The sequence below is a fragment of the Chiloscyllium punctatum genome, chromosome 44, assembly GCF_047496795.1.
Source record: "Chiloscyllium punctatum isolate Juve2018m chromosome 44, sChiPun1.3, whole genome shotgun sequence".
Classification (NCBI taxonomy): Eukaryota; Metazoa; Chordata; class Chondrichthyes; order Orectolobiformes; family Hemiscylliidae; genus Chiloscyllium; species Chiloscyllium punctatum.
In genome coordinates, this window is record NC_092782.1 from 24,960,372 (window position 1) to 24,982,334 (window position 21,963).

The 21,963-nt window shown below is 53.0% G+C and overlaps 1 protein-coding gene across 6 annotated transcripts in view; it reads left to right on the top strand.

The window, feature by feature from the left end:
* Positions 1 to 17,592: 17,592 nt before the first annotated feature.
* apaf1 (apoptotic peptidase activating factor 1) overlaps positions 17,593 to 21,963 on the top strand; it is a 182,035-nt gene continuing 177,664 nt past the window's right edge. For 2 of the 6 annotated variants that reach the window (XM_072562470.1, XM_072562472.1), the window contains exon 1: positions 17,593 to 17,685. The gene's annotated coding sequence lies outside the window, so the exon portion shown is untranslated. Of the gene's footprint in view, positions 17,819 to 21,963 lie in introns of all 6 variants that reach the window. The other 4 variants (XR_011955290.1, XR_011955291.1, XM_072562469.1 and 1 more) reach the window with 3 other exon arrangements.

A 21,963-nucleotide genomic window follows, 5' to 3' on the forward strand; every position in this document is an offset into this window, starting at 1 on the left:
AGGAGCTGAAGCAAAGGGTGAGAAACGGAGGGTCTGAAACAGAGGGGGAGAAACAGAGGGCAAGAAACAGAGGGAAAGAAACAGCAGGGTAGACACAGAGGGGGAGACACAGAGGGGGAGAAAAAGAGTGTGAGAAACAGAGGGGCTGAAGCAGAGGGGCTCAAACAGAAGGGCTGAAACAGAGGGGGAGAAACAGAGGGGGAGAAACAGAGGAGCTGAAACGGAGGGGCTGAAACAGAGGGGGAGAAACTGAAGGGCTGAAACAAAAGGGCTGAAACAGAGGGCGAGAAACAGAGGGGCTGAAATAGAGGGCAAGAAACAGAGGGGGAGAAACAGAGGGGGAGAAACAGAGGGGGAGAAACAGAGGGGGAGAAACAGAGGGGGAGAAACAGAGGGGGAGAAACAGAGGGGGAGAAACAGAGGGGGAGAAACAGAGGGGGAGAAACAAAAGGGGAGAAACAAAAGGGGAGAAACAGGGGGGCTGAAACAGGGGGGCTGAAACAGGGGGGCTGAAACAGGGGGGGCTGAAACAGGGGGGCTGAAACAGGGGGGGAGAAACAGAGGGCGAGAAACAGAGGTGCTGAAACAGAGGGGCTGAAAAAGAGGGGTAGAAACTTAGGGGCTGACACAGAGGGGATGACAGAGAGGGGCAGAAACGGAGGGTGCGAAACAGATGGACTGACACAGAGGACGAGAAACAGAGGGACTGAAACAAAGGGGCTGAAACAGATGGGGAGACACAGAGAGGGACATACTGAGGGGATGAAACACAGGGGTGAAACAGAGGGGCAGACACAGAGGGCCAGAAACAGAGGGCCAGAAACAGAGAGGCTGAAACAGAGAGGCTGAAACAGAGGAAGAGAAACACAGGGCCAGAAACAGAGAGGCTGAAACAGAGGGCCAGAAACAGAGGGCCAGAAACAGAGAGGCTGAAACAAAGAGGCTGAAACAGAGAGGCTGAAACAGAGAGGCTGAAACAGAGGGCGAGAAACAGAGGGGCTGAAACACAGGGGCTGAAACACGGGGGCTGAAACACGGGGGCTGAAACACGGGGGCTGAAACACGGGGGCTGAAACACGGGGGCTGAAACGGAGGGGCTGAAACGGAGGGGCTGAAACGGAAGGGGAGAAACAGAGGAACTGAAACAGAGGACGAGATAAAGTGTGAGAAACAGGGGCTGAAGCAAAGGGCGAGAAACAGAGAGAGAGAAACAGAGGGGCTAAAACAGAGGGGCTAAAACAGAGGGCGAGAAACAGCGGAGGAGACACAGAGGGGGAGACACAGAGGGTCTGAAATGGATGGGCTGAAACAGAGGTGCTAAAACAGAGGGGCTGAAACAGAAGGCGAGAATCAGAGGGGGAGAAACAGAGGAGCTGAAAGAGAGGGGCTGAAGCATAGGGCAAGAAAAAGGGTATGAGAAACAGAGGGGCCGATTCAAAGGGGCAGAAACAGAGGGCGAGAAACAGAGGGCGAGAAACAGAGGGCGAGAAACAGAGGGCAAGAAACAGAGGGTCAGAAACAGAGGGGCTGAAACAGAGGGGCTGAAACAGAGGGGCTGAAGCACAGAGCCAGAAACAGAGGATGAGAAACAGAGGGCGAGAAACAGAGGAGCTGAAACAGAGGGGGAGAAACAGTAGGGCTGAAACAGAGGGAGTGAAACAGACGGAGTGAAACAGAGGGGCTGAAACTGAGGGGCTGAAACTGAGGGGCTGAAACCGAGGGGGAGAAACCGAGGGGGAGAAACCGAGGGGGAGAAACCGAGGGGGAGAAACCGAGGGGGAGAAACAGAGAGGGAGAAACTGAGGGGCTGACACAGAGGGGCTGACACAGAGGGGCTGACACAGAGGGGCTGACACAGAGGGGCAGACACAGAGGGGCAGACACAGAGGGGGAGACACAGAGGGGGAGACACAGAGGGGGGTAAACTGAGGGGCTGAAACAGAGAACTGACACAGAGGGCCGGAAACAGATGGCAAGAAACAGAGGGGCTGAAACAGAGAACTGACACAGAGGGCCGGAAACAGATGGGGAGAAACAGAAGGGCTGAAACAGAGGGTGAGCAACAGAGGGACTGAAACAGAGGGGCTGAAAGAGAGGGGTAGAAACTGAGGGGCTAACACAGAGGGGCTGAAATAAAGGGGCTGAAACGGAGGTTGAGGAACAGAGGTGCTCACACAGCGGGCGAGAAACAGAGGGACTGAAACAGAGGGGGAGAAACAGAGGGGGAGAAACAGAGGGGGAGAAACAGAGGGGCTGAAACAGAGGGGGAGAAACAGAGGGTCTGAAATGGAGGGGCTGAAACAGAGGGCGAGAAGCAGAGGGGCTGAAAGAGAGGGGGAGAAACAGAGGGGGAGAAACAGAGGGGCTGAAAGAGAGGGGCTGAAATAGAGAGGGAGAAACAGAGGGGGAGAAACAGTGGGTCTGAAACAGCGGTGGAGAAACAGAGGGGGAGAAACAGAGGGTCAGAAATGGATGGGCTGAAACAGAGGCGCTGAAACAGAGGGGCTGAAACAGAAGGCGAGAAATAGAGGGGGAGAAACAGAAGGGCTGAAAAAGAGGGGGAGACACAGAGGGGGAGACACAGAGGGGGAGACACAGAGGGGGAGACACAGAGGGGGAGACACAGAGGGGGAGACACAGAGGGGGAGACACAGAGGGGGAGACACAGAGGTGGGGAAACTGAGGTGCTGATACACGGGCTGAAACAGAAGGGCTGAAACAGAGGGGGAGAAACAGAGTATGAGACACAGAGGGGCTGATTCAAAGGGGCAGAAACAGAGGGCGAGAAACAGAGGGGCTAAAACAGAAGGCGAGAAACAGAGCCACAGAAACAGAGGGCAAGAAACAGAGAGGGAGAAACAGGTGCTGAAACAGAGGGGATCAAACAGAGGGTGTCAAACAGAGGGCGAGAAACAGAGGGGCTGAAACAGAGGGGCTGAAGCACAGAGCCAGAAACAGAGGATGAGAAACAGAGGGCGAGAAACAGAGGAGCTGAAACAGAGGGGGAGAAACAGTGGGGCTGAAACAGAGGGAGTGAAACAGACGGAGTGAAACAGACGGAGTGAAACAGACGGAGTGAAACAGACGGAGTGAAACAGACGGAGTGAAACAGAGGAGCTGAAACTGAGGGGCTGAAACCGAGGGGGAGAAACCGAGGGGGAGAAACCGAGGGGGAGAAACCGAGGGGGAGAAACCGAGGGGGAGAAACCGAGGGGCTGAAACAGAGGGGCTGAAACAGAGGGGCTGAAACAGAGGGGGAGAAACAGAGGGGGAGAAACTGAGGGGCTGACACAGAGGGGCTGACACAGAGGGGCTGACACAGAGGGGCTGACACAGAGGGGGGTAAACTGAGGGGCTGAAACAGAGGGGCTGAAACAGAGAACTGACACAGAGGGCCGGAAACAGATGGCGAGAAACAGAAGGGCTGAAACAGAGGGTGAGCAACAGAGGGACTGAAACAGAGGGGCTGAAAGAGAGGGGGAGAAACAGAGGGGGAGAAACAGAGGGGGAGAAACAGAGGGGGAGAAACAGAGGGGCTGAAATGGAGGGGCTGAAACAGAGGGCAAGATGCAGAGGGGCTGAAAGAGAGGGGGAGAAACAGAGGGGGAGAAACAGAGGGGGAGAAACAGCGGGGGAGAAATAGAGGGTCTGAAATGGATGGGCAGAAACAGAGGGGCTGAAACAGAGGAACTGAAACAGAGGGGGAGAAACAGAGGGGGAGAAACAGAGGGGGAGAAACAGAGGGTCTGAAATGGAGGGGCTGAAACAGAGGGCGAGAAGCAGAGGGGCTGAAAGAGAGGGGGAGAAACAGAGGGGGAGAAACAGAGGGGGAGAAACAGAGGGGCTGAAAGAGAGGGGCTGAAATAGAGAGGGAGAAACAGAGGGGGAGAAACAGTGGGTCTGAAACAGCGGTGGAGAAACAAAGGGGGAGAAACAGAGGGGGAGAAACAGAGGGTCAGAAATGGATGGGCTGAAACAGAGGCGCTGAAACAGAGGGGCTGAAACAGAAGGCGAGAAATAGAGGGGGAGAAACAGAAGGGCTGAAAAAGAGGGGGAGACACAGAGGGGGAGACACAGAGGGGGAGACACAGAGGGGGAGACACAGAGGGGGAGACACAGAGGGGGAGACACAGAGGTGGGGAAACTGAGGTGCTGAAACAGAGGGCCAGAAACAGAGGGCGACAAACAGAGGGGCTGAAACAGCGGAGCTGAAACAGAGGGGGAGAAACAGTGGGGCTGAAACAGAGGGAGTGAAACAGACGGAGTGAAACAGAGGGGCTGACACTGAGGAGCTGAAAGCGAGGGGGAGAAACCGAGGGGGAGAAACCGAGGGGGAGAAACAGATGGGGAGAAACAGATGGGGAGAAACAGAGGGGGAGAAACCGAGGGGCTGAAACAGAGGGTGAGAAACAGAGGGTGAGAAACAGAGGGTGAGAAACAGAGGGTGAGAAACAGAGGGTGAGAAACAGAGGGTGAGAAACAGAGGGGCTGACACAGAGGGCGAGAAACAGAGGGGCTGAAACAGAGGGGGAGAAACAGAGGGGCTGAAACAGAGGGGGAGAAACTGAGGGGCTGACACAGAGGGGCTGACACAGAGGGGGACACACAGAGGGGTGTAAGCTGAGTGGCTGAAACAGAGGGGCTGAAACAGAGAACTGACACAGAGGGCCGGAAACAGATGGCGAGAAACAGAAGGTCTGAAACAGAGGGTGAGCAACAGAGGGACTGAAACAGAGGGGCTGAAAGAGAGGGGTAGAAACTGAGGGGCTAACACAGAGGTGCTGAAATAAAGGGGCTGAAACGGAGGTTGAGAAACAGAGTTGCTCACACAGCGGGCGAGAAACAGAGGGACTGAAACAGAGGAGCTGAAACAGAGGGGGAGAAACAGAGGGGGAGAAACAGAGGGGGAGAAACAGAGGGGGAGAAACAGAGGGGCCGAAACAGAGGGGCCGAAACAGAGGGGGAGAAACAAAAGGGGAGAAATAAAAAGGGGAGAAACAAAAGGGGAGAAACAAAAGGGGAGAAACAAAAGGGGAGAAAGAGAGGGTCTGAAATGGAGGGGCTGAAAGAGAGGGGGAGAAACAGAGGGGGAGAAACAGAGGGGCTGAAAGAGAGGGGCTGAAAGAGAGGGGCTGAAAGAGAGGGGCTGAAAGAGAGGGGCTGAAAGAGAGGGGCTGAAAGAGAGGGGCTGAAAGAGAGAGGGAGAAACAGAGGGGGAGAAACAGAGGGGGAGAAACAGTGGGTCTGAAACAGCGGTGGAGAAACAAAGGAGGAGAAACAGAGGGGCTGAAACAGAGGGGGAGAAACAGAGGGTGTGAAACAGAGGGTGTGATACAGAGGGTGTGAAACAGAGGGTGTGAAACAGAGGGCGAGAAACAGGGTCTGAAACAGAAGGGCTGAAACAGAGTGCGAGGAATAAAGGCGCTAAAACAGAGGGGGAGAAACAGAGGGGGAGAAACAGAGGGGGAGAAACAGAGGGGGAAAAACAGAGGGGGAAAAACAGAGGGGGAAAAACAGAGGGGGAAAAACAGAGGGGGAAAAACAGGGGCTGAAACAGAGGAGCTGAAACAGAGGAGAAGAAACAGAGGTCGAAAAGCAGTGGGCGAGAAGCAGAGGGGCTGAAACAGAGGGCAAGAAGCAGAGGGGCTGAAACAGAGGGGCTGAAACAGAGGTCGAGAAGCAGAGGGCGAGAAGCAGAGGGGCTGAAAGAGAGAGGGAGAAACAGAGGGGGAGAAACAGAGGGGGAGAAACAGCAGTGGAGAAACAAAGGGGGAGAAACAGAGGGGCTGAAACAGAGGGGCTGAAACAGAGGGGGAGAAACAGAGGGGGAGAAACAGAGGGGGAGAAACAGAGGGGGAGAAACAGAGGGGCTGAAACAGAGTGCGAGGAAGAAAGGGGCTAAACAGAGGGGGAGAAACAGAGGGGGAAAAACAGAGGGGGAGAAACAGACGGGGAGAAACAGAGGGGGAGAAACAGAGGGGGAGAAACAGAGGGGGAGAAACAGAGGGGGAGAAACAGAGGGACTGACACAGAGGACGAGAAACAGAGGGGCAGAAACGGAGGGTGTGAAACAGAGGGACTGACACATAGGGGCTGAAATAGAGGGGTAGAATCAGCGGGGCTGAAACAGAGGGGCTGAAACAGAGGAGCTGAAACAGAGGAGAAGAAACAGAGGAGAAGAAACAGAGGTCGAAAAGCAGAGGGCGAGAAGCAGAGGGGCTGAAACAGAGGGCAAGAAGCAGAGGGGCTGAAACAGAGGGAGAGAAACAGAGGGGAGAAACAGAGGGGAGAAACAGAGGGGCTGAAACAGAGGGGCTGAAACAAAGGTCGAGAAGCAGAGGGCGAGAAGCAGAGGGGCTGAAACAGAGGGCGAGAAGCAGAGGGCGAGAAGCAGAGGGGCTCAAACAGAGGGCAAGAAGCAGAGGGGCTGAAACAGAGGGCTGAAACAGAGGGGCTGAAACAGAGGGGGAGAAACAGAGGGGGAGAAACAGAGGGGCTGAAACAGAGGGGCTGAAACAGAGGGGCTGAAACAGAGGGGCTGAAACAGAGGGGCTGAAACAGAGGGGCTAGAACAGAGGGGATAGAACAGAGGGGATAGAACAGAGGGGATAGAACAGAGGGGCTAGAACAGAGGGCTGAAACAGAGGGGGAGAAACAGAGGGGGAGAAACAGAGGGAAAGAAACAGCAGGGGAGACACAGAGGGGGAGACACAGAGGGGGAGACACAGAGGGGGAGACACAGAGGGGGAGACACAGAGGGGGAGACACAGAGGGGGAGAAACAGAGGGGCTGAAGCAGAGGGGCTGAAGCAGAGGGGCTCAAACAGATGGGCTCAAACAGAGGGCGAGAAGCAGAGGGGCTGAAACAGAGGGGGAGAAACAGAGGAGCTGAAACGGAGGGGCTGAAACAGAGAGGGAGAAACTGAAGGGCTGAAACAAAAGGGCTGAAACAGAGGGCGAGAAACAGAGGGGCTGAAATAGAGGGGGAGAAACAGAGGGGGAGAAACAGAGGGGGAGAAACAGAGGGGGAGAAACAGAGGGGGAGAAACAGAGGGGGAGAAACAGAGGGGGAGAAACAGAGGGGGAGAAACAGAGGGGGAGAAACAGAGGGGCTGAAACAGAGGGGCTGAAACAGAGGGGCTGAAACAGAGGAGCTGAAACAGAGGGGCTAGAACAGAGGGGCTAGAACAGAGGGGCTAGAACAGAGGGCTGAAACAGAGGAGCTGAAACAGAGGGGCTGAAACAGTGGGGCTGAAACAGTGGGGCTGAAACAGTGAGGCTGAAACAGTGGGGCTGAAACACAGGGCCAGAAACAGAGGGAGAGAAACAGAGGAGAGAAACATAGGGAGAGAAACAGAGGGCGAGAAACAGAGGGGCTGAAACAGAGAGGCAGAAACAGAGAGGCTGAAACAGAGGGCGAGAAACAGAGGCGCTGAAACAGAGGCGCTGAAACACAGGGGCTGACACACAGGGGCTGACACACAGGGGCTGACACACAGGGGCTGACACACAGGGGCTGACACACAGGGGCTGACACACAGGGGCTGAAACCGAGAGGCTGAAACAGAAGGGAAGAAACAGAGGAGCTGAAACAGAGGGCGAGATAAAGTGTGAGAAACAGAGGGGCTGAAGCAAAGGACGAGAAACGGAGTGGCTGAAACAGAGGGGGAGAAACAGAGTGCAAGAAACAGAGGGCAAGAAACAGCAGGGGAGACACAGAGGGGGAGACACAGAGGGGGAGACACAGAGGGGGAGACACAGAGGGGGAGAAACAGAGGGGCTGAAGCAGGGGGGCTCAAACAGATGGGCTCAAACAGAGGGCGAGAAGCAGAGGGGCAGAAACAGAGGGGGAGAAACCGAGGAGCTGAAACGGAGGGGCTGAAACAGAGAGGGAGAAACTGAAGGGCTGAAACAAAAGGGCTGAAACAGAGGGCGAGAAACAGAGGGGCTGAAATAGAGGGCAAGAAACAGAGGGGGAGAAACAGAGGGGGAGAAACAGAGGGGGAGAAACAGAGGGGGAGAAACAGAGGGGGGCTGAAACAGGGGTGGCTGAAACAGGGGGGCTGAAACAGAGGGGGAGAAACCGAGGGCGAGAAACAGAGGGGCTGAAACAGAGGGGCTGAAACAGAGGGGTAGAAACTGAGGGGCTGACACAGAGGGGATGACAGAGAGGGGCAGAAACGGAGGGTGCGAAACAGATGGACTGACACAGAGGACGAGAAACAGAGGGACTGAAACAAAGGGGCTGAAACAGATGGGGAGACACAGAGAGGGACATACTGAGGGGATGAAACACAGGGGTGAAACAGAGGGGCAGACACAGAGGGCCAGAAACAGAGGGCCAGAAACAGAGAGGCTGAAACAGAGAGGCTGAAACAGAGAGGCTGAAACAGAGAGGCTGAAACAGAGAGGCTGAAACAGAGAGGCTGAAACAGAGGGAGAGAAACACAGGGCCAGAAACAGAGAGGCTGAAACAGAGAGGCTGAAACAGAGAGGCTGAAACAGAGAGGCTGAAACAGAGAGGCAGAAACAGAGGGCGAGAAACAGAGAGGCTGAAACAAAGAGGCTGAAACAAAGAGGCTGAAACAAAGAGGCTGAAACAGAGAGGCTGAAACAGAGAGGCAGAAACATTGGGCGCGAAACAGAGGGCGAGAAACAGAGGGCGAGAAACAGAGGGGCTGAAACAGAGGGGCTGAAACAGAGGGGCTGAAACAGAGGGGCTGAAACAGAGGGGCTGAAACAGAGGGGCTGAAACGGAGGGGCTGAAACGGAGGGGCTGAAACGGAGGGGGAGAAACAGAGGAACTGAAACAGAGGGTGAGATAAAGTGTGAGAAACAGGGGCTGAAGCAAAGGGCGAGAAACAGAGGGGCTGAAACAGAGGGGGAGAAACAGAGGGCGAGAAACAGAGGGCAAGAAACAGAGGGCAAGAAACAGAGGGCAAGAAACAGCAGGGGAGACACAGAGGGGGAGACACAGAGGGGGAGACACAGAGGGGGAGACACAGAGGGGGAGACACAGAGGGGGAGACACAGAGGGGGAGAAGATGAGGGGCTGAAACACAGGGGCTGAAACTGAGGGGGAGAAACAGAGGAGCTGAAACAGAGGGCGAGATAAAGTGTGAGAAACAGAGGGGCTGAAGCAAAGGGGGAGAAACAGAGAGAGAGAAACAGAGGGGCTAAAACAGAGGGGCTAAAACAGAGGGCGAGACACAGAGGGGGAGACACAGAGGGTCTGAAATGGATGGGCTGAAACAGAGGTGCTAAAACAGAGGGGCTGAAACAGAAGGCGAGAATCAGAGGGGGAGAAACAGAGGAGCTGAAGCATAGGGCGAGAAAAAGGGTATGAGAAACAGAGGGGCTGATTCAAAGGGGCAGAAACAGAGGGCGGGAAACAGAGGGGCTGAAACAAAGGGTGAGAAACAGAGGGGCTAAAACAGAAGGTGAGAAACAGAGCCGCAGAAACAGAGGGCAAGAAACAGAGAGGGAGAAACACGTGCTGAAACAGAGGGGATCAAACAGAGGGTGTCAAACAGAGGGCGAGAAGCAGAGGGGCTGAAACAGAGGGGCTGAAAAAGATGGGTAGAAACTGAGGGGCTGACACAGAGGAGATGACAGAGAGGGGCAGAAACGGAGGGTGCGAAACAGAGGGACTGACACAGAGGATGAGAAACAGAGGGACTGAAACAAAGGGGCTGAAACAGATGGGGAAACACAGAGAGGGACATACTGAGGGGATGAAATACAGGGGTGAAACAGAGGGGCTAAAACAGAGGAGCTGAAACAGATGTTGAGAAACAGAGGGGCTGGAACAGAGGGGCTGAAACAGATGGGGAGACACAGAGAGGAGCATACTGAGGGGCTGAAACACAGGGGTGAAACAGAGGGGTAGACACAGAGGGCCAGAAACAGAGGGCGAGAAACAGAGAGTGAGAAACAGGGAGCGAGAAACAGAGAGCGAGAAACAGAGAGCGAGAAACAGAGAGCGAGAAACAGAGAGCGAGAAACAGAGAGCGAGAAACAGAGAGCGAGAAACAGAGGGGCTGAAACAGAGGGGCTGAAACAGAGGGGGAGGAACAGAGGGGGAGGAACAGAGGGGGAGGAACAGAGGGGGAGGAACAGAGGAACTGAAACAGAGGGGGAGGAACAGAGGGCCTGAAGCAGAGTGCGAGAAACAGAGTGCGAGAAACAGAGTGCGAGAAACAGAGGGCCAGAAACAGAGGGCCAGAAACAGAGGGCCAGAAACAGAGGGCCAGAAACAGAGAGGCTGAAACAGAGAGGCTGAAACAGAGGGTCTGAAACAGAGGGTCTGAAACAGAGGGTCTGAAACAGAGGGTCTGAAACAGAGGGGGAGACACAGAGGGGGAGACACAGAGGGGGAGACACAGAGGGGGAGACACAGAGGGGGTGACACAGAGGGGGTGACACAGAGGGGGTGACACAGAGGGGGTGACACAGAGGGGCTGAAACAGAGGGGTAGAAACTGAGGGGCTAACACAGTGGGGCTGAAATAAAGGGTGAGAAACAGAGGGGCTCACACAGAGGGCGAGAAACAGAGGGACTGAAACAGAGGAGCTGAAACAGAGGGCAAGAAACCGAGGTGGAGAAACAGTGGGGCTGAAACAGAGGGGCTGAAACAGAAGGCAAGAAACAGAGGGGGAGAAACAAAAGGACTGAAACAGAGTACGAGGAACAAAGGGGCTGAAACAGAGGGGGAGAAACAGATGTGGAGAAACGGAGGGGGAAAAACAGAGGGTCTGAAAGAGAGGGCATGAAACAGAGGTGCGAGAAACAGAGGGGCTAAAACAGAGGGTGAGACACAGAGGGGGGAAACTGAGGGGCTGAAATACAGGGGCTGAAACCGAGGGGCTGAAACAGAGGGGGCGACACAGATGGGGAGAAACTGAAGGGCTGAAGCAAAGGGACTGAAACCCAGGGGGAGAAACATAGGGCGAGAAACAGAGGGGCTGAAACACATGGGCTGAAAGAGGGGATGAAACAGAGGGGGAGAAACAGAGCGGGAGAAACAGAGGGGGAGAAACAGAGGGGGAGAAACAGAGGGGGAGAAACAGAGGGGGAGAAACAGAGGGGGAGAAACAGATGGGCTGAATCAGAGGGCGAAACAACAGAAGGGCTGAAACAGATGGGGAGACACAGAGGGACAGAAACAGAGGGGCTGAAACACAGTGGCTGAAACAGAGGGGCTCAAACAGAGGGGCTGAAACAAAGGGGGAAAAACAGAGGGAGAGAAACAGAGGTGCTGAAACAGATGGGCTGAAACAGAAGGGCTGAAACAGAAGGGCTGAAACAGAAGGGCTGAAACAGAAGGGCTGAAACAGAAGGGCTGAAACAGAGGGAGAAAAACAGAGTGGCTGAAGCAGAGGGTCTCAAACAGAGTGCGAGAAACAGAGTGCGAGAAACAGAGTGCGAGAAACAGAGGGAGAAAAACAGAGGGAGAGAAACAGAGGGAGAGAAACAGAGGGAGAGAAACAGAGGGAGAGAAACAGGGAGAGAAACCGAGGGAGAGAAACCGAGGGAGAGAAACCGAGGGGCTGGAACAGAGGGACTGGAACAGCGGGACTGGAACAGAGGGGCTCAAACAGAGGGCGAGAAGCAGAGGGGCTGAAACAGAGGGGGAGAAACAGAGGAGCTGAAACGGAGGGGCTGAAACAGAGAGGGAGAAACTGAAGGGCTGAAACAAAAGGGCTGAAACAGAGGGCGAGAAACAGAGGGGCTGAAATAGAGGGCGAGAAACAGAGGGGGAGAAACAGAGGGGGAGAAACAGAGGGGGAGAAACAGAGGGGGAGAAACAGAGGGGGAGAAACAGAGGGGGAGAAACAGAGGGGCTGAAACAGAGGGGCTGAAACAGAGGGGCTGAAACAGAGGGGCTGAAACAGAGGGGCTGAAACAGAGGAGCTGAAACAGAGGAGCTGAAACAGAGGGGCTAGAACAGAGGGGCTAGAACAGAGGGGCTAGAACAGAGGGCTGAAACAGAGGAGCTGAAACAGAGGGGCTGAAACAGAGGGGCTGAAACAGTGGGGCTGAAACAGTGGGGCTGAAACAGTGAGGCTGAAACAGTGGGGCTGAAACACAGGGCCAGAAACAGAGGGAGAGAAACAGAGGAGAGAAACATAGGGAGAGAAACAGAGGGCGAGAAACAGAGGGGCTGAAACAGAGAGGCAGAAACAGAGAGGCTGAAACAGAGGGCGAGAAACAGAGGCGCTGAAACAGAGGCGCTGAAACACAGGGGCTGACACACAGGGGCTGACACACAGGGGCTGACACACAGGGGCTGACACACAGGGGCTGACACACAGGGGCTGAAACCGAGAGGCTGAAACAGAAGGGAAGAAACAGAGGAGCTGAAACAGAGGGCGAGATAAAGTGTGAGAAACAGAGGGGCTGAAGCAAAGGACGAGAAACGGAGTGGCTGAAACAGAGGGGGAGAAACAGAGTGCAAGAAACAGAGGGCAAGAAACAGCAGGGGAGACACAGAGGGGGAGACACAGAGGGGGAGACACAGAGGGGGAGACACAGAGGGGGAGAAACAGAGGGGCTGAAGCAGGGGGGCTCAAACAGATGGGCTCAAACAGAGGGCGAGAAGCAGAGGGGCAGAAACAGAGGGGGAGAAACCGAGGAGCTGAAACGGAGGGGCTGAAACAGAGAGGGAGAAACTGAAGGGCTGAAACAAAAGGGCTGAAACAGAGGGCGAGAAACAGAGGGGCTGAAATAGAGGGGGAGAAACAGAGGGGGAGAAACAGAGGGGGAGAAACAGAGGGGGAGAAACAGAGGGGGGCTGAAACAGGGGTGGCTGAAACAGGGGGGCTGAAACAGAGGGGGAGAAACCGAGGGCGAGAAACAGAGGGGCTGAAACAGAGGGGCTGAAACAGAGGGGTAGAAACTGAGGGGCTGACACAGAGGGGATGACAGAGAGGGGCAGAAACGGAGGGTGCGAAACAGATGGACTGACACAGAGGACGAGAAACAGAGGGACTGAAACAAAGGGGCTGAAACAGATGGGGAGACACAGAGAGGGACATACTGAGGGGATGAAACACAGGGGTGAAACAGAGGGGCAGACACAGAGGGCCAGAAACAGAGGGCCAGAAACAGAGAGGCTGAAACAGAGAGGCTGAAACAGAGAGGCTGAAACAGAGAGGCTGAAACAGAGGGAGAGAAACACAGGGCCAGAAACAGAGAGGCTGAAACAGAGAGGCTGAAACAGAGAGGCTGAAACAGAGAGGCAGAAACAGAGGGCGAGAAACAGAGAGGCTGAAACAGAGAGGCTGAAACAAAGAGGCTGAAACAAAGAGGCTGAAACAAAGAGGCTGAAACAGAGAGGCTGAAACAGAGAGGCAGAAACATTGGGCGCGAAACAGAGGGCGAGAAACAGAGGGCGAGAAACAGAGGGGCTGAAACACAGGGGCTGAAACAGAGGGGCTGAAACGGAGGGGCTGAAACGGAGGGGCTGAAACGGAGGGGCTGAAACGGAGGGGGAGAAACAGAGGAACTGAAACAGAGGGTGAGATAAAGTGTGAGAAACAGGGGCTGAAGCAAAGGGCGAGAAACAGAGGGGCTGAAACAGAGGGGGAGAAACAGAGGGCGAGAAACAGAGGGCAAGAAACAGAGGGCAAGAAACAGAGGGCAAGAAACAGAGGGCAAGAAACAGCAGGGGAGACACAGAGGGGGAGACACAGAGGGGGAGACACAGAGGGGGAGACACAGAGGGGGAGAAGATGAGGGGCTGAAACACAGGGGCTGAAACTGAGGGGGAGAAACAGAGGAGCTGAAACAGAGGGCGAGATAAAGTGTGAGAAACAGAGGGGCTGAAGCAAAGGGGGAGAAACAGAGAGAGAGAAACAGAGGGGCTAAAACAGAGGGGCTAAAACAGAGGGCGAGACACAGAGGGGGAGACACAGAGGGTCTGAAATGGATGGGCTGAAACAGAGGTGCTAAAACAGAGGGGCTGAAACAGAAGGCGAGAATCAGAGGGGGAGAAACAGAGGAGCTGAAGCATAGGGCGAGAAAAAGGGTATGAGAAACAGAGGGGCTGATTCAAAGGGGCAGAAACAGAGGGCGGGAAACAGAGGGGCTGAAACAAAGGGTGAGAAACAGAGGGGCTAAAACAGAAGGTGAGAAACAGAGCCGCAGAAACAGAGGGCAAGAAACAGAGAGGGAGAAACACGTGCTGAAACAGAGGGGATCAAACAGAGGGTGTCAAACAGAGGGCGAGAAGCAGAGGGGCTGAAACAGAGGGGCTGAAAAAGATGGGTAGAAACTGAGGGGCTGACACAGAGGAGATGACAGAGAGGGGCAGAAACGGAGGGTGCGAAACAGAGGGACTGACACAGAGGATGAGAAACAGAGGGACTGAAACAAAGGGGCTGAAACAGATGGGGAAACACAGAGAGGGACATACTGAGGGGATGAAATACAGGGGTGAAACAGAGGGGCTAAAACAGAGGAGCTGAAACAGATGTTGAGAAACAGAGGGGCTGGAACAGAGGGGCTGAAACAGATGGGGAGACACAGAGAGGAGCATACTGAGGGGCTGAAACACAGGGGTGAAACAGAGGGGTAGACACAGAGGGCCAGAAACAGAGGGCGAGAAACAGAGAGTGAGAAACAGGGAGCGAGAAACAGAGAGCGAGAAACAGAGAGCGAGAAACAGAGAGCGAGAAACAGAGAGCGAGAAACAGAGGGGCTGAAACAGAGGGGCTGAAACAGAGGGGCTGAAACAGAGGGGCTGAAACAGAGGGGCTGAAACAGAGGGGCTGAAACAGAGGGGGAGGAACAGAGGGGGAGGAACAGAGGAACTGAAACAGAGGGGGAGGAACAGAGGGCCTGAAGCAGAGTGCGAGAAACAGAGTGCGAGAAACAGAGGGCGAGAAACAGAGGGCCAGAAACAGAGGGCCAGAAACAGAGGGCCAGAAACAGAGGGCCAGAAACAGAGAGGCTGAAACAGAGAGGCTGAAACAGAGGGTCTGAAACAGAGGGTCTGAAACAGAGGGTCTGAAACAGAGGGTCTGAAACAGAGGGGGAGACACAGAGGGGGAGACACAGAGGGGGAGACACAGAGGGGGTGACACAGAGGGGGTGACACAGAGGGGGTGACACAGAGGGGCTGAAACAGAGGGGTAGAAACTGAGGGGCTAACACAGTGGGGCTGAAATAAAGGGTGAGAAACAGAGGGGCTCACACAGAGGGCGAGAAACAGAGGGACTGAAACAGAGGAGCTGAAACAGAGGGCAAGAAACCGAGGTGGAGAAACAGTGGGGCTGAAACAGAGGGGCTGAAACAGAAGGCAAGAAACAGAGGGGGAGAAACAAAAGGACTGAAACAGAGTACGAGGAACAAAGGGGCTGAAACAGAGGGGGAGAAACAGATGTGGAGAAACGGAGGGGGAAAAACAGAGGGTCTGAAAGAGAGGGCATGAAACAGAGGTGCGAGAAACAGAGGGGCTAAAACAGAGGGTGAGACACAGAGGGGGGAAACTGAGGGGCTGAAATACAGGGGCTGAAACCGAGGGGCTGAAACAGAGGGGGCGACACAGATGGGGAGAAACTGAAGGGCTGAAGCAAAGGGACTGAAACCCAGGGGGAGAAACATAGGGCGAGAAACAGAGGGGCTGAAACACATGGGCTGAAAGAGGGGATGAAACAGAGGGGGAGAAACAGAGCGGGAGAAACAGAGGGGGAGAAACAGAGGGGGAGAAACAGAGGGGGAGAAACAGAGGGGGAGAAACAGATGGGCTGAATCAGAGGGCGAAACAACAGAAGGGCTGAAACAGATGGGGAGACACAGAGGGACAGAAACAGAGGGGCTGAAACACAGTGGCTGAAACAGAGGGGCTCAAACAGAGGGGCTGAAACAAAGGGGGAAAAACAGAGGGAGAGAAACAGAGGTGCTGAAACAGATGGGCTGAAACAGAAGGGCTGAAACAGAAGGGCTGAAACAGAAGGGCTGAAACAGAAGGGCTGAAACAGAGGGAGAAAAACAGAGTGGCTGAAGCAGAGGGTCTCAAACAGAGTGCGAGAAACAGAGTGCGAGAAACAGAGTGCGAGAAACAGAGTGCGAGAAACAGAGGGAGAGAAACAGAGGGAGAGAAACAGAGGGAGAGAAACAGAGGGAGAGAAACAGAGGGAGAGAAACAGGGAGAGAAACCGAGGGAGAGAAACCGAGGGAGAGAAACCGAGGGGCTGGAACAGAGGGACTGGAACAGCGGGACTGGAACAGAGGGGCTCAAACAGAGGGCGAGAAGCAGAGGGGCTGAAACAGAGGGGGAGAAACTGAGGGGCTGAAACAGGGGGGGAGAAACTGAGGGGCTGAAACAAAGGGGGATAAACAGAGGGAGAGAAACAGAGGAGCTGAAACAGGGGCTGAAGCAGAGGGTCTCAAACAGAGGGGCTGAAGCAGAGAGGCTGAAACAGAGATGGAGAAACAGAGTGCGAGAAACAGTGCGAGAAACAGAGTGCGAGAAACAGAGTGCGAGAAACAGAGTGCGAGAAAAACAGAGGGAGAAAAACAGAGGGAGAAAAACAGGGAGAGAAACCGAGGGGCTGAAACCGAGGGGCTGAAACAGAGTGCGAGCAACAGAGGGCCAGAAACAGAGGGCGAGAAACTGAAGGGCTGAAACAGATGGGCTGAAACAGAGGGGTAGAAACTGAGGAGCTGACACAGAGGGGCTGAAACAAAGGGGCAGAAATGGAGGGTGAGAAACAGAGGGACTGACACAGAGGGCGAGAAACAGAGGGACTGAAACAAAGGGGCTGAAACAGAGGGAGAGACACAGAGAGAGGCAAACTGAGGGGCTGAAACAGAGAGCGAGAAACAGAGGGGCTGAAACAGTGGGGCTGAAATAGTGGGGCTGAAACACAGGGCCAGAAACAGAGGAGCTGAAACAGAGGGGGAGAAACAAAGGGGGAGAAACAGCGGGTCTGAAATGGAGGGGCTGAAACAGAGGGTGAGAAACTTAGGGGCTGAAACAGATGGGGAGAAACAGAGGGCCTGAAACAGAGGGGGAGGCACAGATGTGGGGGGTGGGGGAGAACTGAGCAGCAAACGACGCGATTTGTGGTTTGGAAACCATCAGGGTCACACATGTATCACATAAAGTGATAATGTTCTCATTTGCCAACAGCTGCCTGGATTCATCAAACCAAAGCTGAGCTAGGATCATGAGACTGTAATGTATTTTTTAAATTGTTCATCTGTGGACAAGATCCCCACTTTTCACTGCGATTGTTATATCTGTAAGAGGTAAAAACATTGCATCACTGCAAACACTTGGCTAATTGATGTAAAAGGATTTTAACCCCAGTTTAATAATGTTCCAAGGTCAAGGTTTCTGGAATACACAGGCAGGAGGCTGGAAGAACACAGCAAACCAGGCAGCATCAGGAGATGGAGAAGTCAACGTTTCGGGTGTAACTTGTAATCTCTGTCTGCCTTAGAGCAACTTTAAGTCAACCCTAATCGCTGGGGGGCGTGGAGGGGTATGCACGATTCTCACTGCCCAGCCCTTACCGCGCGGGGGCGTGCTAGCTACGCAGCCCCACCCGCCCGGCGGCGCGTACGCATGCTCCATCCACTCGGCGCGGGATCGTGGGGGACGCGCACGCAGGTTCCACCCTCATGGCGCGAGGTTGAGGGTGGGTGTGTGCGAGTACGCAGGCTCCAGGAAGCAACGGTTGGAGCGGGGTTGAGCGCGTGAAGGCGGCTGACCCCCGGGGAGTATCGGCCCGCTCTCTCGCTTTGAGGGGAGGGTGGGGGAGCGCAGTCGGGTTTCCGATCCCGGCCGGGGAAGGGTATCGCCGTTAGGGGTGAGTGTGAGAGCAGAGCCGGGGTGAGCCTCAGCCTGTGGTGAGGTGATGGGCCCCGGGGGCCTCAACTGATGCAGTCTGACGTTTGACAGCTTCTGGGTGGGTGACAAAGTGACTTTCTGTGGTGGACCACAGGTACCATCAGAGGAGGTGCTCGGCCTGTGAGCCCTCATTATGGGTTTAAATCCCTGGAATAGCACCTTTAAGCCACCCTGTGAATATACACAGTGAGAGGAAAGTTATGGTTGTAATTGATGTAAACCGAGCAGGAGGTCCTAACCACTCCAGGGGTAGTGAATGCCAGTCTGTGCTTGATGACATTGTCATCAGCAGCTCCATTCCCCTGCATGTTTATTACTCTTATCATTCCCCACCATGTCATCCCAACTTTACGGGCATTTAAATAGTCATTGGATAGGCATATGGGTGAGAATAGAATAGTGTAAGTTAGCTGGGCTTCAGATTGGTTCGCACAGATCGGCGCAACATCGAGGGCCGAAGGGCCTGTACTGCGCTGTAATGTTCTATGAAACACCAGGAGGAAGGACTGGAGGTCACAGTCAAAAACGGTGGTGCTGGAAAGGCACAGCAGCTCATGACCTCTGATGCTCTGACTGTTGGGACAGGCTCGTCAGGATTTGTTGGAATAGGTGTTACCTCTCTGCCGAAATTCTGCTCAAAGCAAGCACAGAAGGCATTGAGACGACCTGGGAGGGATATGTCATCTTCTGATATCTTGCACTGTCTCTTTTTAGAACCTGTGATGTCATTCAGTCCTTGCTGTAGTCACCGGGTGTCTGTCTGGGTCTCTAGTTTGGATCAGTATTGGTCCTTGGCTGTCTTAATGGCTCTGAGAAGGTCATTTATAACTAAGTAGCAGCAACACAAAATGCAACTACAGCATTTCCTTTGTGGAAGGCATAGAATCCATGTGGATAGAGTCGAAGAACTGCAAAGACAAAACACCCGGATGGAAGTTATGTGCAGGCCTCCTGAGCAATAGTCAGGATGTGAGACAGAAAATAAATCAGGAGATAGAAAAGTTATGTAAGAAAGGCATTGTTACAATAATCATGGGGGACTTCAATATGCAGGTGAACTGAGAATATCATTTTGTTAATGGATCCCAAGAAAAGGAATTTGTGGTTTTCAGTGAAATGTTTTTTTAAGGAATAGGTTAAGGTAGAGCCCACTAGAGAACAGGCAGTTCACGATTTGGTGATGTGTAATGAAGCAGACTTGATTAGGCAGCGAAGGTGAAGGAACCTGCAGGGGTCAGTAACCGTAGTGATAGAATTCACCCTGCAGTTTGGGAAGCAGAAGTTGAATCAGATGTAGCATTATAACGATTGAGTAAAAATAACTACAAAGGTATGAGGGAGAAGCTGGCCAGATTTGATTGGAAGGGGAGCAATGGGAGGAGTTTATGTGCTAAATTTGGAGGCAGAGCAGAAATTCATCCCGAGGAAGGAGAACGAGGCAACCATGGCTGACGAGGGAAATCATAAAGTAAAAGAAAAAGCATAGAATGTTGTGAAGATTAGTGAGAAGCCAGAGGGTTAGGAAACCTTTAAAAAACAGCAGTAGACAAATAAAAAGCAGGAAGGGTAAGGCGAAGATGAAATAAGAGGATAACTAGCTAGTAAGAAGATTGCAGTAGATATTCTTAGGTATATAAAAGATTAAAAAGAGGCACAAGTGGACACTGGTAGAGAGGTAATAATGAGCAACATGTTACATCAGTCTTCATGGTGGAAGACACCAGCAGCATACCAGAACGTGAAGAGAGTCAGGGGGCAGAGGTGAGTGGAGTGGCTATCGTGAAGGAGAAGCTGCTGGGAAAGTTTAAAAAGTCTGAAGGTGTATATTGTAGAGGCGTTGATAATCTTTCAGGGATCACTGGAGTCAAGGAGGATCCCAGAGGGCAGGAAAATAGCTAATGTTAACACCCCCTTTTAAGAAGGGACAGATACAGTAGACAGGAAATTATAGGCCGATGAGCCTGACCTCAATTGTTGGTAAGATTTTAGAGTCCATTGTTGAGGGATGAGATTGTAGAGTATTTGGATGTACATGGTAAAATGGGACAAGCTTTGTTAAGGAGAGGTCATTCCTGAGAAATCTGTTAGAATTCTTTGAGGAGGTAACTAGCAAATTACACAAAGAAGATAAAGTGGATGTGATCTGTTTGGATTTCCTAAAGGCCTTTGAGAAGGTACCGCACAGGAAGCTGCAAAATAGGGCAAGAGTACATGGTACTAGGGGCAAGGTATTAGCATGGATAGAAGAGTCGCTGACTGGCAGAGATTGGGAACAACGGGATCTTTTTTAGGGTGGCTGTCGGTAACCAGTAGCATTTGCAGGACTCAGTGTTCGGACCACAACTATTCGTGTTATATATTAAAGATCTAGATAAAGGAACTGAGCGGATTATTGCGAAGTTTGTAGATGACACAAAGATAGGTGGAAGGATGGGTGATGAGGAAGTGGAGAGGCTGCAGAATAACCTGAACAGGCTAGGACGGTGGGCAAAGAAGTCAAACTTTGGTCAGAAGAATGGAGAGGGAGACTATTTTCTAAATAGGCAAAGGCTTCGGAAATCTAAAATACAAAGGGACTTAGGATTCCTAGTTCGGGATTCTCTTCAGGTTAACTTGCCGGTTCAGTTGGCGGTTAGGAAGGAAAATGCAATGTTAGCATTCATTTCAAGAAGGCTAGTATACAAGAGTAGAGAGGTATTACTGAAGTTGTATAAGGCATGGTCAGACCATATTTGGAATATTCTAAGCAGTTTTGAGCTCCATACCTAAGGAAGGATGTGCTGGCCTTTGAGGGAATCCAGCGGATGTTTACAAAAATAATCCTGGGGCTAAAAAGCTTCTCAAATGAGAGGCACTTGAGGAAAATAGGTCTGTACTCAGAGTTTGGAACGATGAGGGGGGCTGTCATTAACACTTACAGAAGAATGAGAGGTCTGCACAGATTGGACGTAAAGAAGATTATTTCATTAGTAGGTGAAACTAGGACCTGAGGACTCAGCTTCAGTGTGAAGGGATGACCCTGTAGAACTGAGATGAGGAGGAATTTCTTCAGCTAGAAGGTGGTGAATCTATGGAACTCATTACCATATAAAACTGTGGACACCAAGTTATGGGGTGTAGTTAGGAAAAAGATTCTTACTTAGTAAGGGGATCAAGACTACGGGGAGAAGCAGGAGAATGGGATTGAGAACCATGACCAAATGGTAGAACAGACTCAATGGGACTAATGGCTTAAATCTGCTCCATTTTTATGGTAGAGCAAACTCACAATGGACCACTGAATGGTGACTATTTCAGAAGTTATGCCATTTTTTTTTAAAGGCTCCATGTCTGTCTATAGGCCGTCTACCAATCTGTATACTTCCTTATGACTACTGTATGACAGCTTAGCTCGAAGAGAAAGTGAGGACTGCAGATGCTGGAGATCAGAGCTGAAAAATGTGTTGCTGGAAAAGCACAGCAGGTCAGGCAGCATCCAAAGAGCAGGAGAATCGCAGTGGAGGAGATGCGGTGGAGAGCATCCACTTCCCGCTCCTCTGCCCTTGAACCCCGCCCCTCCAATCGCCACCAGGACAGAACCCTGTGTGGAATGCTCTGCCCTAGGGGGCTGTGGAGGCCCAGTCTCTGGATTCATTTAAGGAAGAGTTGGATAGAGCACTCAAGGATAGTGGAATCAAGGGTTATGGAGATAAGGCAGGAACAGGATACTGATTAAGGATGATCAGCCATGGTCATATTGAATGGTGGCGTAGGCTCGAAGGGCAGAATGGCCTACTCCTGCACCTATTGTCTATTGTCTATAACCCCACTGGTCCTCACCTACCACCCCACCAACCTCCAGATACATCGTATCATCCTTCGTCATTTCCCCCACCTCCAAACAGATCCCACCACCAAGGATATATTTCTCTCCCCTCCCCTATCAGCGTTCCGGAAAGACCACTCCCTCCGCTACTCCCTCATCAGGTCCACACCCTCCACTCCCGGCACCTTGCCCTGCAACCACAAGAAATGCAAAACTTGCGCCCACAGCTCCTGCCTCACTTCCCTCCAAGGTCCTAAGGGATCCTTCCATATCTGTCATAAATTCACCTGCACCTCCAC